Here is a 15,605-nt window from a genome sequence, read left to right on the forward strand (position 1 = left end):
GCGCAGGAACTCTCGTTGTGCGGCGTCCACGGCGGGGTTTAACTGTGCCCTGATGGAGGCTGTTTTTGTAGGGTCCGTTGGGTGGACTTGGAATTTGACTATTTCATCCACTGGTTTAAAAGAGGTGGACTTGGATCTCTTATCGAGTATCACGTCGTCCCTGTCCACTGTGGAGCGTAGTATGGCTAATTCCTCGGCCAAGAGGGCTTCAGATAATGCCTCGAGGGCCAGTGCGGTTGTTTTGTTCTCGGCGCGGAGTGCTGTGCCCGGATCATTGGCGAGGGTGATGATTCCGTTGGGCCCGGGCATTTTGAGCTTCATGTACCCATAATGGGGTACGACTTGGAAGATCATGAACGCCTCACGTCCTAGAAGGGCACGGTATCCACTGCTGAACGGGGCCACTTGAAATGTAATTTCTTCGGACCTGTAGTTCTCTGGCGTACCGAATACCACATCTAGTGTGATTTTCCCAGCGAATCGTGCCTCCCAACTGGGTATGATTTCCCTGAAGGTTGTGCTACTTTGCTCAATACGGTTCCAGTCTATTTCCATTTTTTGAAGAGTTTCCTCATAGATGAGGTTTAATCCGCTGCCGCCGTCCATGAGTACTTTGGTGAGTTGAAAGCTGTCCACAATTGTACTGAGGACCAGTGCGGCTGGTGCTCGGGCTGTTTGGAATTTAGGTTCGTCACTGGCATTGAAGGTAATAGCCGTGTCACTCCATGGATTTATTGCTTCTACGTGGCAGATTTTGGCCATGCTGTAGAGTGTTAAGACCGTATTGTTATCCACGGGATGGTGCTCTGTGCCATTTGGGATAAGAAGATCCTCACCACTTTTGGCCACCTGGCGGAGTATCCAACATGCTCTAAGGCTGTGCGTTGGTATTGTATCCGCTGTACTATGAATTTTGCAGGGTCCGTTAAGCCATCCCTCTAGTATGGTTCCATGCCCTGTAGAGGGTTTTTGTTTCTTTGCAACTAGCTCGAGTGTCTTATGATAGTGCACCCTTTTACTTCGGACTGGGTGTATATTCGGGGCCGGATTATCCCAAATTTTGTTTCGGTTTTCTAGGCGCTTTCCATCGCACAGTACTTTCATACTATGGACACCAAGTCAGCGAAGCGTGATATCTCATGGCGACTTAAGGCGTTAAGGATTCCCTTGTCCGTGCAATTATTGCAGAAAAGTGAGACTACATCTTCCTCGTGACAGTCCTTAACCTTGTTCATCACAAGGAGGAATCTGGCCCAATAATGATGTACTGTTTCATGGGGCTCTTGCTTGATGTGGGAAAGATCGTTTATGTCTGGGTGGGTGGGTGGATTTGAGTCCGAACCCCTACCCGATCTGAGACCCAGGGGCCGTGGAGTTTCCAATCTTGGAAGTTCAGGTTCCGGAGTGTTGCCCGATAAGTCTGGCCCGCTGCCTGATTCTAGGTTCAGGGCTTGGGTGATGTCCTCTCGTAAGCGGGTATCCGGCTCGGAGAGCTCAGGAATCCGGACATAGTTAGTTGATAACCCACAAGTATAGGGGATCACAACAGCTTTCGAGGGTAGAGTATTCAACCCAAATTTATTGATTCGACACAAGGGGAGCCAAAGAATATTCTCAAGTATTAGCAGCTGAGTTGTCAATTCAACCACACCTGAAAACTTAGTATCTGCAGCAAAGTGTTTAGTAGCAAAGTAGTATGATAGTGGTGGTAGCGGCAACAAAAGTAAAGACAGCAAAATTAATGTTTTTGGTATTTTCTAGTGATTGTAACAGTAGTAGTGGAAAAGTAAACAAGCGTAAACCAGTATATGGAAAACTCGTAGGCACCAGATCAGTGATAGATAATTATGCCGGATGCGGTTCATCATGTAACATTCATAACATAGGGTGACACAAAACTAGCTCCAATTCATCAATGTAATGTAGGCATGTATTTCGTATATAGTCATACGTTCTTATGGAAAAGAACTTGCATGACATCTTTTGTCCTACCCTCCCGTGGCAGCGGGGTCCTATTGGAAACTAAGGGATATTAAGGCCTACTTTTAGTAGAGAACCGGAACAAAGCATTAGCACATTGTGAATACATGAACTCCTCAAACTATGGTCATCACCGGGAGTGGTCCCGATTATTGTCACTTCGGGGTTGCCGGATCATAACACATAGTAGGTGGCTATAGACTTGCAAGATAGGATCAAGAACTCACATATATTCATGAAAACATGATAGGTTCAGATCTGAAATCATGGCACTCGGGCCCTAGTGACAAGCATTAAGCATAGCAAAGTCATAGCAACACCAATCTCAGAACATAATGGATACTAGGGATCAAACCCTATCAAAACTAACTCGATTACATGATAAATCTCATCCAACCCATCACCGTCCAGCAAGCCTACGATGGAATTACTCACGCACGGTGGTGAGCATCATGAAATTGGTGATGGAGGATGGTTGATGATGACGACGGTGACGAATTCCCCTCTCCGGAGCCCCGAATGGACTCCAGATCAGCCCTCCCGAGAGGTTTTAGGGCTTGGCGGCGGCTCCGTATCGTAAAACGCGATGATTTCTTCTCTCTGATTTTTTTCTCTCCGAAAGCAAATATATAGAGTTCGAGTTGGCGTCGGAGGGCATCCAGGGGGCCCATGAGGTAGGGGGCGCGCCCTAGGGGGGGGCACCCTCGTGAGAAGTGTGTGGGCCCCCTGGTCTTCATCTTTGGCGAGGATTTTTATTGTTTTTTCTAAGACGTTCTGTGGAGTTTCAGGTCATTCCGAGAATATTTGTTTTCTACACATAAAACAACACCATGGCAATTCTGCTGAAAAGAGCGTCAGTCCGGGTTAGTTCCATTCGAATCATACAAGTTAGAGTCCAAAACAAGGGCAAAAGTGTTTAGAAAAGTAGATACGACGGAGACGTATCATTAGTCCTCAAAATAGAGGATGAGTTGCCGCAGTGTTCCTCCACCACCGCAACGTGATGGGTGATCGATGGAGAGTTAATCTCCCTTTGATCGGGTTTAAGCCCAATCCGATCATAGTACGTAGCGAATCCCAAGGCGGCAATGCGATCCAAGAGTTCATTTAGGGAAGAGAGCTCCATTAGATCCATCTGCTCGGCGAATTCCGAGCCGACGTGGAGGCTGTTTTTGATGACCCGAGAAGTCATCATCGGTGCAGCGGCCGAACATGCAGTCATGACGAAACTTCCTAGCCGAAGAGTTTGGCCGACAACTAGAGCTTCCCCGGCGGTAATGTTGTTTTTAACAACAAGATGAGGCATCCTTCCTTACGGCGATGTCACAGAGGAACTCTCAATGAAAGCACCAATGTCGTTGTCAAAACCGGCGGATCTCGGGTAGGGGGTCCCGAACTGTGCGTCTAAGGCGGATGGTAACAGGAGGCAGGGAACACGATGTTTTACCCACGTTCGGGCCCTCTTGATGGAGGTAAAACCCTACGTCCTGCTTGATTTTTTGTTCATGATATGAGTACTACAAGAGTTGATCTACCACAAGATCGGAGAGGCTAGACCCTAGAAGCTAGCCTATGGTATGATTGTATGTTGTCCTATGACTAAAACCCTCTGGTTTATATAGACACCGGAAGGGGCTTGGGTTACACAAGGTTGGTAACAAAGGACGAGATATACATATCCGTATTGCCTAGCTTGCCTTCCATGCCAAGTAGAGTCCTATCCGGACACGAGACGAAGTCTTCAATCTTGTATCTTCATAGTCCAACAGTCCGGCCAAAGGATATAGTCCGACTGTCCGGAGACCCCTAATCCAGGACTCCCTCAACTGTGGTCTCGGGGACTACACCCAGTGGGTGCAATTGGCGTGCCCCCACTGGTTCGGATCCCACTCGGCTGGTCCGCCCAGACCGAGTACAAAAAAAGAGGATGACAAAGCACCCAGTGGGTGTACAATCTCGAAGTGCAAGTCAATGATAGATTGCGCGAAGGAAAATATTCGGGTAGAATATTCTAAAAGAACAAGTTCAGTCGGAAGTTAAATTACCTGATCATTGGCTCGAAGAGCCGCGCTGGCGTCATAAGCAGCCTGACTGCATTCGTGCACCACCTTCACCCGCTCCATCATTATGCCAGCCTGACGAATGGCCTCCACAGTGGCGTCTGACTAGCTTTCTGGAACATGTTGAGTGGCAAAGAAGGGGACGGACGATCCAGACACAGTGGCTTGGAGATCTGAGGCATGAAGTTCGATGCTTGAAACAAGCTCTGGAGCAGTCGACGATGCAGGACGCGCACTCGACACTGGGTCAGCAAAGGTTACAGAAACCTTACTCACATCTTCGAGCTATTGAACTACCCGCTCCGCCGCCGGCTCCGACTGGGATGTCTTGCTAGCTATTGCTTTCTTCTTCCTGGGCCTCGGCGGCATGTCCTCCTCATCACCTAGAAGCTCAATGACATTGGGAGGGGCTGCAAAGAAATCAGCCGACCCTAGATGAGTCACCAGAATTTAATCGACCATACAATCGAGAACAAGATCACGAGAATTATACCCGGGTTGGAGGTGACCGCATCTTCCATGTCCTCGTCTTCATACTGGTGGGTGGAAGTCCCAAAGGTAGCAGCACTACAAATTTCAGAATTCAGTCGGTCATGTCTGACGAAATGAATCGACTCAAATCCAAATTCATACTAAAACAAGAAATCAAGTCCAACTAATACCCGGAAGCAATGGGGATGGCCACTTTGATCTTCGGAAAGGCTTTTGGAGGTTTGGACGGCGTGGCTTTCGGTTGCTTCGACGCCTTTTTAGTCGGCGCTGGAGAAGACGTCCGAGGGCGCTTCGATGACTGCCCAGTTTGCACGGTCGCTTTGCCGCTGGCGCTTGCTGGATCGTGAGAAAGCTTGGATCGTCTTTCCCTACGAGGAGGAGAGTCGACCTCTTCTTCATCACTCGGGTCGTCGCTATCCTCGACCTCTTCATTGTCAGAGTACCTCTCGCCGCTTTCACCTCCACTCGCTTCTCCCTCTGGGTCCTGCTCCTGCTCCTCGTTGGGCATCGAGTACATCTTAGTCAGGGCCTGGAAGACAACAACCAAGATAGGAGTCAGCCGGATGACAGCAAACAGGTACCTGATAAATCGAGAAGACACTCGACCATTTGGAGTCATACCTTGTCGGTTTCGTACTAGTTGTTGAGTGGAGGAATCCTCCAGGATCCCCTGGGGTTGTCTTTGTTGCTAGTAATACCCTTCAGCCACCCTTTCAACGTAGCTTCGTCGACTTCTTCTGGATGGATCCGAGTGGTGTGTCAGTGCTCGAATACATCCACATCGGATGGTCACAAGCTGGAAGTGGTTGGATACGTCGCCTGAGGAAGACCTCCAACAGATCCATACCGGTTACCCCATCACGGACAAGCTTAACTACTCGCTCAACCAGCACTTTCACTTGCGCCTTCTCCTCTGGGATCACTTTCAAAGCAGAGGGCTTCTCCACTCAGGCCATGTAAAAGGTGGGAAGTCCAGTTGACTGACCCGGAGTCGGCTGGTCCTTGCAATAGAACCAGGTCGACTGCCACCCTCGGACCGACTCAGGAAGGATCATGGCTGGAAAAGTGCTTTTACCCCTCATCTGAATTCCAAGGCCCCGGCACATCTGAATCACATGCGTCATCTCGTCCCTTGGGTTAGCCTTCTTGACCGTCTGAGAACGGCACGTGAATATGTGTTTGAAGAGGCCCCAGTGTGGCCGACAGCCCAGGAAATTCTCACACATGGACACGAAAGCAGCAAGATACATGATGGTGTTCGGGGTAAAGTGGTGGAGTTGCGCCCCAAAGAAGTTCAAGAAACCTCGAAAGAAAGGGTGGGGAGGCAAGGAAAACCCGCGGTTGACGTGAGTAGCGAGGAGAACGCACTCACCCTCCTGTGGCTGCGGCTCGGTCTCATACCCCCGGAGTTGCGCCGATTCGTGGGGGGTCAGTCCCCCCTCGACCAGGTCGTCGATGTTGTCCTGATGGATCGTCGAGCGAATCCAGTCGCCCTGGATCTGGCCCGGTGGCAAGCCGGACCTCGAGGAAGATCCGCCTCGGCCGGACTTCTTCCCCTTCGCCTTCGCCTTCTTCACGCGCTCCAATGCCACTGTCTTCTCCTTCCCCATCGTGGCAAGCAGAGCTCGAATGGGGCGGCGGCGCTGGGGCAGGAGCAGATGCAGCGGAGAAAACTGAGAGGAAAAGAGAAGAACGAAGACACACTGTTCAAAGAAAACCCCGGCCCGACGCCTTATATGGGGCCGCTTCCGAGTGGTTGACCTATGGGTCCGGACGCCCCAATCAAATCCCGCAACAGTCGCGCAGGAGGTACGTGGCGAAAAAGGTGGCGCGGTGATCGAGGCGGCCTCACCTAATCCCTTCTGATTACTGCAGCCTCCCCCATCCTGCGCGCTTCCCCAAATCCGGATCCCATGATATCCGCGTGCAGCAAGGCAATCTGTCAGACGGAATATCTTCTGCATATTAGTACTCAAGACATCACAGTAAAGTTCACTCAGCAGATTCAAAAATGGATCAAGGTGACTGAAAAGGAGTTGAGATCATCATGGTTGTTCGCTTGGTCGCAATAAGTTACTCCCGGAGCAAAAAAATGTAATCGGAGGAATTCTCAACTCCTTCTCCACTCAAGCCCCGAACCATTTGGGGGCTAATGATGAAGCTATGTACCTAGGGTAGGGTCATAGGCCTGACCTAGACGCCCTCCCCAAGGACATCACCCTAAAGCCAGAAGCATTCAAAGGGTACCATCATCCACTCGACCAGAGACATTCCACTCAGAAGAATCAATGTCACTCGACCGTCACAGAAATCACTCGACAAACAGAAGATCTAAAGTCACTCTACACAGCAACAGTCGGGCGTTTACTCATAGACTTAACTATCATTTATAGAACTTTAATACAGACGTTACCTGTAACGCTCTTTCTTTATGTACATTGAACCCCGTGTAACGGAGGGGAGCTGGGGTCCTGGCGCACTCTATATAAGCCACCCCCTTCTCCGGGACGGGGGTTCGCATCTTTTGTAAACTCACACACACATACAATCTAGTCGAACGCCTCTGGGCACCGAGACGTAGGGTTGTTACTTCCTCCGCGAAGGCCCTGAACTCGTAAACTCGTGTGTACAACTACTCCATAGCTAGGATCTTGCCTCCTCATACCTACCCCAATTCTACTGTCAGTCTTAGATCCACGACAGCCGGCGGCACGGTGAGTGGAGGGGCGCGCACGGGCACGGGCGCTGGCATGTACACGAGTTCACGCGGGTCCGCAAAGAACTCGCTGACACCCGCGGCTTCCATCTCTGCGATAGTGCTTGCCGACCAGCCCGTCAATGCTACGGGGATGGTCGCTGGCGCGAGCGCGCGGATGGGAGCTGGGTCGGGAGCGGGGGCAACAACCACCGCGGCCAGCTCGTTCTGGGCCATGTCCATGAGGCCCTATTCCTCCTTATTTTCTATCTCCTCCGGCTCGGAGTCGACTTCACCAAACTTGAAGACTAGTGACAGATGATCATTCTGCGCCATGGTGGTGGAGGTCTGCGAGGGGGGGGGGATGGGAGGCAAACAATAAGGCCGCCCGTATTATATAGCGTCTCGGGCGCCATTAATGGAGAGGAAGGAGGGCGGCCATGGAAGTCAAAGGGCTCGCTTCCAAGTGAGCCTGCGCAGCGTAAAGCTCGCATGATTCCCGGTGAGCCTACGCATTGGAGGACAGCTTGCACGCCTCTCTGTCAGCCTGCGCACTGGACTGTGCTCGCACGCCTCCCGTTCAGTCAAGGTCAAGAAGTTGTCCGCACGGCACCTCCTACATCCATTAAAACCAAGACACGTGGCGCACGTGAATCGTTAACAGAATGCACACGTTTTGAATTAAAAAATGTTTGAGATATTAAGTGGCAGCTATTTTTTCAAAATGCCTTTGTTGGATGTCATTATTCGAGTGCGCCTTCTCTCAAAATGGACACGAAAAATACCACATAATGTCGGGCGCCATTGCATGATAGCATGCCAAGTTTCATGAATTTCAGACGAGTTTTGGATTTACTAGAATTTAAAAACCAGGCATCTCAATGCTTTGTCGGCAATCAACGGTGCCCTGGTGTTTGAAATTCATTCCCATTTATTGCATGGGAACTAAGCATGCACCCAAGGACACATATTTGATTTTTCAACCAATTTATATGCATTGGTGCATGTGCATGTAGTTCAAATTTGAATTATGCACATAAATGCATTGAAAACTCAGTTAATGCATAAAAATGTCCAAAAGAACCCCGAAAAATCAAAAAAATTGACACAACACTCTTGTTGTTCTACGTTGACACGAGAAATTTTTTGGAAGCAATAAGAGGCAGTGGATATCTTTTCGTCCCCAAAGGTGGGACGTTCCCTACCGAAACCATGATGCTTCTTGTGAGAAGCTCTCATTTGTGAGAAGCATATACCCAAACCTGCCCCAAACGAGACAAAGTTTTTACCATGGCATGTTGATGCCGCTGCATGAAAGCATGCCAAGTTTCATGAATTTCAGACGAGTTTTGCATTTACTAGAATTCAAAAACGAGGCATCTCAATGTTTTGCTGGCAATCAACGGTGCCCTGGTGTTTGAAATTCATTCCCATTTCTTGCATAGGACCTAAGCATGCACCCAAGGACACAGATTTGATATTTCAACCAATTTATATGCACTAGAGCATGTGCATATAGTTCAAATTTGAATTATGCACATAAAATGCCTAGAAAACCCAGTTAATGCATAAAAATGTCCAAATGAACCCCGAAAAATCACAAAAATTGACACAATACTCATGTTGTTCTATCTCAACACTAGAAAATATTTGAAAACAATAAGAGGCAATGAATATCATTTCGTCCCCAAAGGTGGGACGTTCCCTATCAAAACCATCATGCTTGTTGTGAGAAGCTTACACCCGAACCTGCCCCAAATGGGAAAAAAAATTCACCACGACATGTTGTTGCCGCTCCATGATAACATGCCAAGTTTCATGAATTTCAGAAGAGTTTTGGATTTACTAGAATTTAAAAACCAGGCATCTCAACGTTTTGCCGGCAATCAATAGTGCCATGGTGTTTGAATTTCATTCCCATCTCTTGCATGGGACCTAGAAATTCACCCAAGGACACACATGTGGTTTTCAACCAAATTTTGTGCATTGGAGCATGTGCTTGTAGTTCAAATTTGAATTATGCACATAAAATGCCTAGAAAACCCAGTTAATGTATAAAAAAAGGCCAAAGGAACCCTGGAAAATTCCAAGATTGAACAAAGCACTCCTGTTGTTCTATGTTGACACTAGAAATTTTTTTGAAAGTAATAAGAGGCAACGGATATCGTCTCGTCCCCAAAGGTGGTATTCCCTATCGAAACCATCATATGCTTGTTGTGAGAAGCTCTGATTTATGAGAAGCTTATACCCAAACCTGCCCCAAATGGGACAAAATTTTCACCACGGCATGTTGACGCCACTCCATGATAGCATGCCAAGTTTCATGAATTTCACACGAGTTTTGGGTTTACTAGAATTTAAAACCAGGCATCTCAACATTTTGCCGGCAATCAACAGTGCCCTGGTGTTTGAAATTCATTCCCATCTCTAGCATGGGATCTAGAAATTCACCCAAGGACACACAGGTGATTTTTCAACCAACTTTGGTGCATTGGAGCATGTGCTTGTAGTTCAAATTTGAATTATGAACATAAAAATCCTAGAAAACCCAATTAATGTATAAAAAAGGCCAAACGAACCCCAAAAAATTCCAAGATTGAACACAACACTCCTGTTGTTCTATGTTGACACTAGAAATTTTTTGAAAGCAATAAGAGGCAACGGATATCGTCTCGTCCCCAAAGGTGGTACATTCCCTATCGAAACCATCATTCTTGTTGTGAGAAGCTCTAGTTTGTGAGAAGCATTTACCCAAACCTGCCCCAAATGGGACAAAATTTTCGCCACGACATGTTGATACCGCTCCATGATAGCATGCCAAGTTTCGTGAATTTCAGACGAATTTTGGATTTTACTAGAATTTAAAAACCAGGTATCTCAACGTTTTACCGGCAATCAACAGTGCCCTGGTCGTTGAAATTCATTCCCATCTCTTGCATGGGACCTAGAAATTCACCCAAGGACACACATGTGATTTTTCAACCAACTTTGGTGCATTGGAGCATGTGCTTGTAGTTCAAATTTGAATTATGCACATAAAATGCCTAGAAAACCGAGTTAATGTAAAAAAAGGCCAAACGATCCACGAAAAATTCATTCCCATTTCTTCCATGGGACCTAAGCATGCACTGAAGGACACATATTGGATTTTTCAACCAATTTGTATGCACCGGAGCATGTGCACGTAGTTTTATTTTTGAATTGTGCACCTGAAATGGCTAGAAAACCAGTTTAATGTATGAAATGTCTAAACGAACCCTGAATAATTCCAATTCTTTTACGACACACATACAGTTGCATGTTCACTGCAGATAAAAGGTCTAGCAATTTAAACACCGTCCATTGCCGTTGTGACCCCATTTTGTAATTCGAATCAAGTAGATCCCACACAGTTTATTCTCACCAACCATGTGAGATGTAGTACAAAATATCTTGGAGTACCGTCAGTGTATAGTACGACTATGGCTTACGCGAGAAGGTGCGTCGGCTACAGTCCACAGCCGGCGTGTCAAGCACACTAGCTCGCTCCCCCAAACCTCCCGCCTCTGCATCCCTCTCTGTTTTAGTCCCTTGATTCAAATTTTCAGTAGCCCCGACATTTTACTCCCGCCTCTGCATCCCTTGCAATCTCAAAAATATCTGCTCGCCCTTGATCCAAATTTTTAGTAGCCCCGCCTTATTACTCCCGCCTAGTAAAATTTTCAGTTGCCGCAGTATTTCCTCAAACACAACCTCTGCTCACACAGACACACACAACCCTCGAAACCATTGGTAGGTCGCCGCCATCGCCAGCACCTCCATCCACAACCTCTGCCTGTGTGCCGGGGAGCTCGAGTAGCCAATGGCCAAAAAGAGGTTTATCACGGACTTTTCGCCCGATGCTGGCGAGGTGTCCCCGCCGTCCTCCGAGGGCCCGATCCCCTGTCGCCGGTCCCCCGATCCGTCCGCCGCCGCGCCTCTACGCAGGTTCGAGGACTTCCCCGTGCTCCCCCGGACCCGGCAGCCGACGAAGTCCTACCTCGGGGTTCGGCAGCGGCGCTGGGGGACGTGGGTCGCCGAGATTACAGATCGAGAGACCCACACCCGCCAGTGGCTCGGTAGCTTCCACACGGCCGAGCTCGTGGCCATGGAGTACGACCGCTGGCAGGTCCGCTACCACGGCGCGGTGACTAGGCTCAATTTCCCCTTTGGCACATGTCCGGTCCACCTCGTTCCGCCGGAGCCAGGGGTGGTGAGCTCGGCTATGGCGTGGGAGGACCGCGAGGCGTTGGAGCGTCTCGAGGCCGAGGCCACCGCCGAGGCCTACATGCAAGAGCTCCGCTGGAAGCACCCGAAGCTCGTAGAGGCGGAGCGGGCGATCATTGCCGGCGCGGAGGGCCGCGAGGTTATTGTGCTCTCCTCCGATGACGAGGTCGAAGGTGGCGAGGACGGCGGCGTGGAGGGCGGTGAGGTTATCGCGCTCTCCTCTGATGACGAGGTCGAAGGCGGCGGCGACGGCGGCGCGGAGGGCGTCGAGGTGGGCCCCCAGGATGAGGAGATCAACGTCGACGAGTGGAGGAGTGCCTTCCCCAACGACCCCGACGACGGTACTGTCCCAGACCACCGTACATGACGAGTGATACGTCTTTGTTGTATCTACTTTTCCAAACACTTTTGCCCTTGTTTTGGACTCGAACTTGCATGATTTGAATGGAACTAACCCGGACAGACGCTGTTTTCAGCAGAATTGCCATGGTGTTATTTATGTGCAGAAACAAAAGTTCTCGGAAGGACATGAAACCTCACGGAGACTATTTTTGGAAATAATAAAAAATACTGGCAAAATATAAATACCATGGGGCCCACACCCTAGCCACGAGGGTGGGGGGCGCGCCCCCTACCTCGTGGGCCCCCTGGAGCTCCTCCGACCTCAACTCCAACTATATATATTCGTGTTCAGGGACAAAAAGATCAGGGAGAAAGATTCATCATGTTTTACGATACGGAACCATCGCCAAGCCCTAAACTCTCTCGAGAGGGCTGATCTGGAGTCCATTCGGGGCTCCGGAGAGGGGAATCCGTCGCCATCGTCATCATCAACCATCCTCCATCACCAATTTCATGATGCTCACTGCCGTGCGTGAGTAATTCTATGGTAGCCTTGCTGGACGGTGATGGGTTGGATGAGATTTGTCATGTAATCGAGTTAGTTTTATTAGAGTTTGATCCCTAGTATCCACTATGTTCTGAGATTGATATTGCTATGACTTTGCTATGCTTAATGCTTGTCACTAGGGCCCAAGTGCCATGATTTCAGATCTGAACCTATTATGTTTTCATGAATATATGAGAGTTCTTGATCCTATCTTGCAAGTCTATAGTCACCTACTATGTGTTATGATCCGGCAACCCCGAAGTGACAATAATCGGGACCACTTCCGGTGATGACCATAGTTTGAGGAGTTCATGTATTCACTATGTGTTAATGCTTTGGTCCGGTACTCTATTAAAAGGAGGCCTTAATATCCCTTAGTTTCCACTAGGACCCCGCTGCCACGGGAGGGTAAGACAAAAGATGTCATGCAAGTTCTTTCCCATAAGCACGTATGACTATATTCGGAATACATGTCTACATTATATTGATGAATTGGAGCTAGTTCTGTGTCACCCTATGTTATAACTGTTACATGATGAACCGCATCCGGCATAATTCTCCATCACCGATCCATTGCCTACGAGCTTTCCATATATTGTTCTTCGCTTATTTATTTTCCCATTGCTATTGCTATCATCACTACAAAATACCAAAAACATTACTTTTTCTACCGTTACTTTTGCTATCGTTACCACTACTATTATTTTGCTACTAAACACTTTGCTGCAGATATTAAGTTTCCAGGTGTGGTTGAATTGACAACTCAGATGCTAATACTTGAGAATATTCTTTGTCTCCCCTTGTGTCGAATCAATAAATTTGGGTTGAATACTCTACCCTCGAAAACTGTTGCGATCCCGTATACTTGTGGATTATCAACGAGGAAGGATTTGCTCGACCTCTACTTCGACCGAAAGTAGTTTAGCTTAGTTTAAAATTATGTTTTAAGTTCGGTTATTGTTGGGGATATACCCCGCGGTATGACCCGGCCGGACTTGGTGACTCATTAAGTGACCCACCCGAATCTCTTCACTCACTGATGACCCGACCGAACCAGGTTACTCATTGGGGACCCGTCCAGCGGGTTAGAGGAGCGACCAAGACCCGGAGGCCCAGTAGGCGGTTCAAGGAAGGTCGGCTTACATTATGGTAGGCCGGCATAAGAGGAAAGCATAAGGAATATTTCCTTACAAAGAAAGCAAGACTAGGACTCCACTTGTAATACAGTAATCCTAATCCTAATAGGACTAGTCATGTAAGCCGCCCCTTCAATATATATAAGGAGGGGCAGGGCCCCCCAAGAGGGACAAGTTCCACAAGTTTGACAAGTTAGGTCTAGACAGACAAGTCAATAGCTCTCGAGATAAAGCACCTTTGTAATCGTGATCATCATCATCAATATCAATGAAGCAGGATGTAGGCTTCTACCTCCACCGTGAGGGGCCGAACCTGGGTAAAACCTCGCATCTCTCATCCCGCTCAACCCCTCTCAAGTTACCACATAGATGTGTTGGCGTCATGACTAAGTCCTTTCAACGAGGACATCTGCCGAGACAATTCCACAACAGTTGGCGCCCACCATGGGGCTTGCGCACGATGGTGTTGAGTTCTTGGAGGGATCTGTTTCAAGGGTTTCGAGAAGTTCTTAAATTTCCGGATGAAGAAAGACCGGTTTGGAAGGATCTACATCAAACTTTGAGTTCACTAGATCGAGATCAGAATTTGTTACGGGAAGTGTTCATCTATTCTGTTGACCGGATCATGAGAGAAGATCCTGAAAGATTTAGCATGAGCCATCGTGTGTATCAGTAGGATCAGTTGATTATCATCAAACGATGAAAGCCATCATAAAGATGAGGAGGTGAACTTTTGCTGCTGCTATGGCGTGTTGCTGAGACAGACAAGAATCTTGCTACAGACGCCGGACGCTGTGTTATATCACCCGTGTTAAACACACGCGGGAGTGGGCAAGCATCAAGAACTTCACGACTACAGCTCAGTATCACGTTTGTACTAGTCAAATCACTAATACAATCAGATCAATCCCAACCGGACTCAACCACAGCAATCCGGTCTCCGCTGCTCCTAGGGCCGCCACCTCGTCGGCGAGCATCCGACTTCCTTCCGAGTCGCAAACTCCACGACCCCGCCGTTGAGCCGCCATCACCAATCCGCCTTGGAGTCCACCTTGCCTCCTCTACCACCTCAGCACGCTTCAAACCTCCGGCGGTGGCTGGCCCGGCGCCCGGCCTGGTCACTCACCACTGCTGATCTGCCTCGTTGACTCAAAGAACTTTGCTCTAAGTCGGATGCTCGCTTCGAGCCGCCAGCTTTACGAATCGTCTTGTGGAGCCCGTCATGTCTCGAGAGAATTAGACTTCCCATCAACCAAGAACATGGTGTAGGAGACAGGGGGTGTCTGATGCGTCGTGCTTCTACTATATATTAAGAACATGGTCGACTACTATTGCCGTCTAAGAGGTGGCCAATGGCTTAAGCATCATCACACCGGAGTTTTTTCTCTAAATCCAGCGTTCAAAACACAAGACTTGTTGGGCTAGCCGTTCATGCCTCTGCTCCGAGCCGCCCCCAAGCAACCTTGTCATCAAGTTACTTCCCGCGCTGGGTCAGTGGCCGGGCTCCGTAGCTGTCGCGCCTTTGTTTCCCCCGGCCTCGCTCCGAGCCGCTGCATCTGTCAGCACGAGTGCACGACCTCATGGCTTGACCCGCCTCGCGTCAACCTCGCGTTTGGCCACGCCGGCCCTCCCCTGCGCTGGTTCCAGGTCACCGTGCCCGACCGCATCTTGCCTTCTTTTCCGGTCGCCGTGAGCCGCCGGGGGCTATGTTGAGCCGTCCCTGCCGTGTTGAGTCGCCGTTTGCCGCAAGTGAAGCCACCGGGGGCCGCGTCGAGCCGCCCTCACTGCGTTGAGTTGCCGCTTTTCTGTGTGTTGAGCCGCCGGTCCGCTTTGAGCCGCCAGGTGCTTCTGCCATGCTACTAAGTCACTGCCTCGCAGAGTTACCAGTCACGGGCCTTGTTTCGAGACCGTCTGCTTCACGCCCGTTTTCAAGCCGCCGTGGCCTTGATCCGCCTAAGCCCTTGGGAGCTCTGCCGCTGCGCCTGTCTTAGCCGCCTGCTTGCCAAATTGTCACCGCTGGAGTAGGCCTCGAGCCGCCATCTCTACTGAGCCGTCCCGACCTTTACTTCGGGCCACCTCACCTCTGCCTCCAGCACTGAGGCTGCAGC

Source organism: Triticum urartu, chromosome 7 (assembly GCF_003073215.2).
Source record: "Triticum urartu cultivar G1812 chromosome 7, Tu2.1, whole genome shotgun sequence".
NCBI lineage: Eukaryota > Viridiplantae > Streptophyta > Magnoliopsida > Poales > Poaceae > Triticum > Triticum urartu.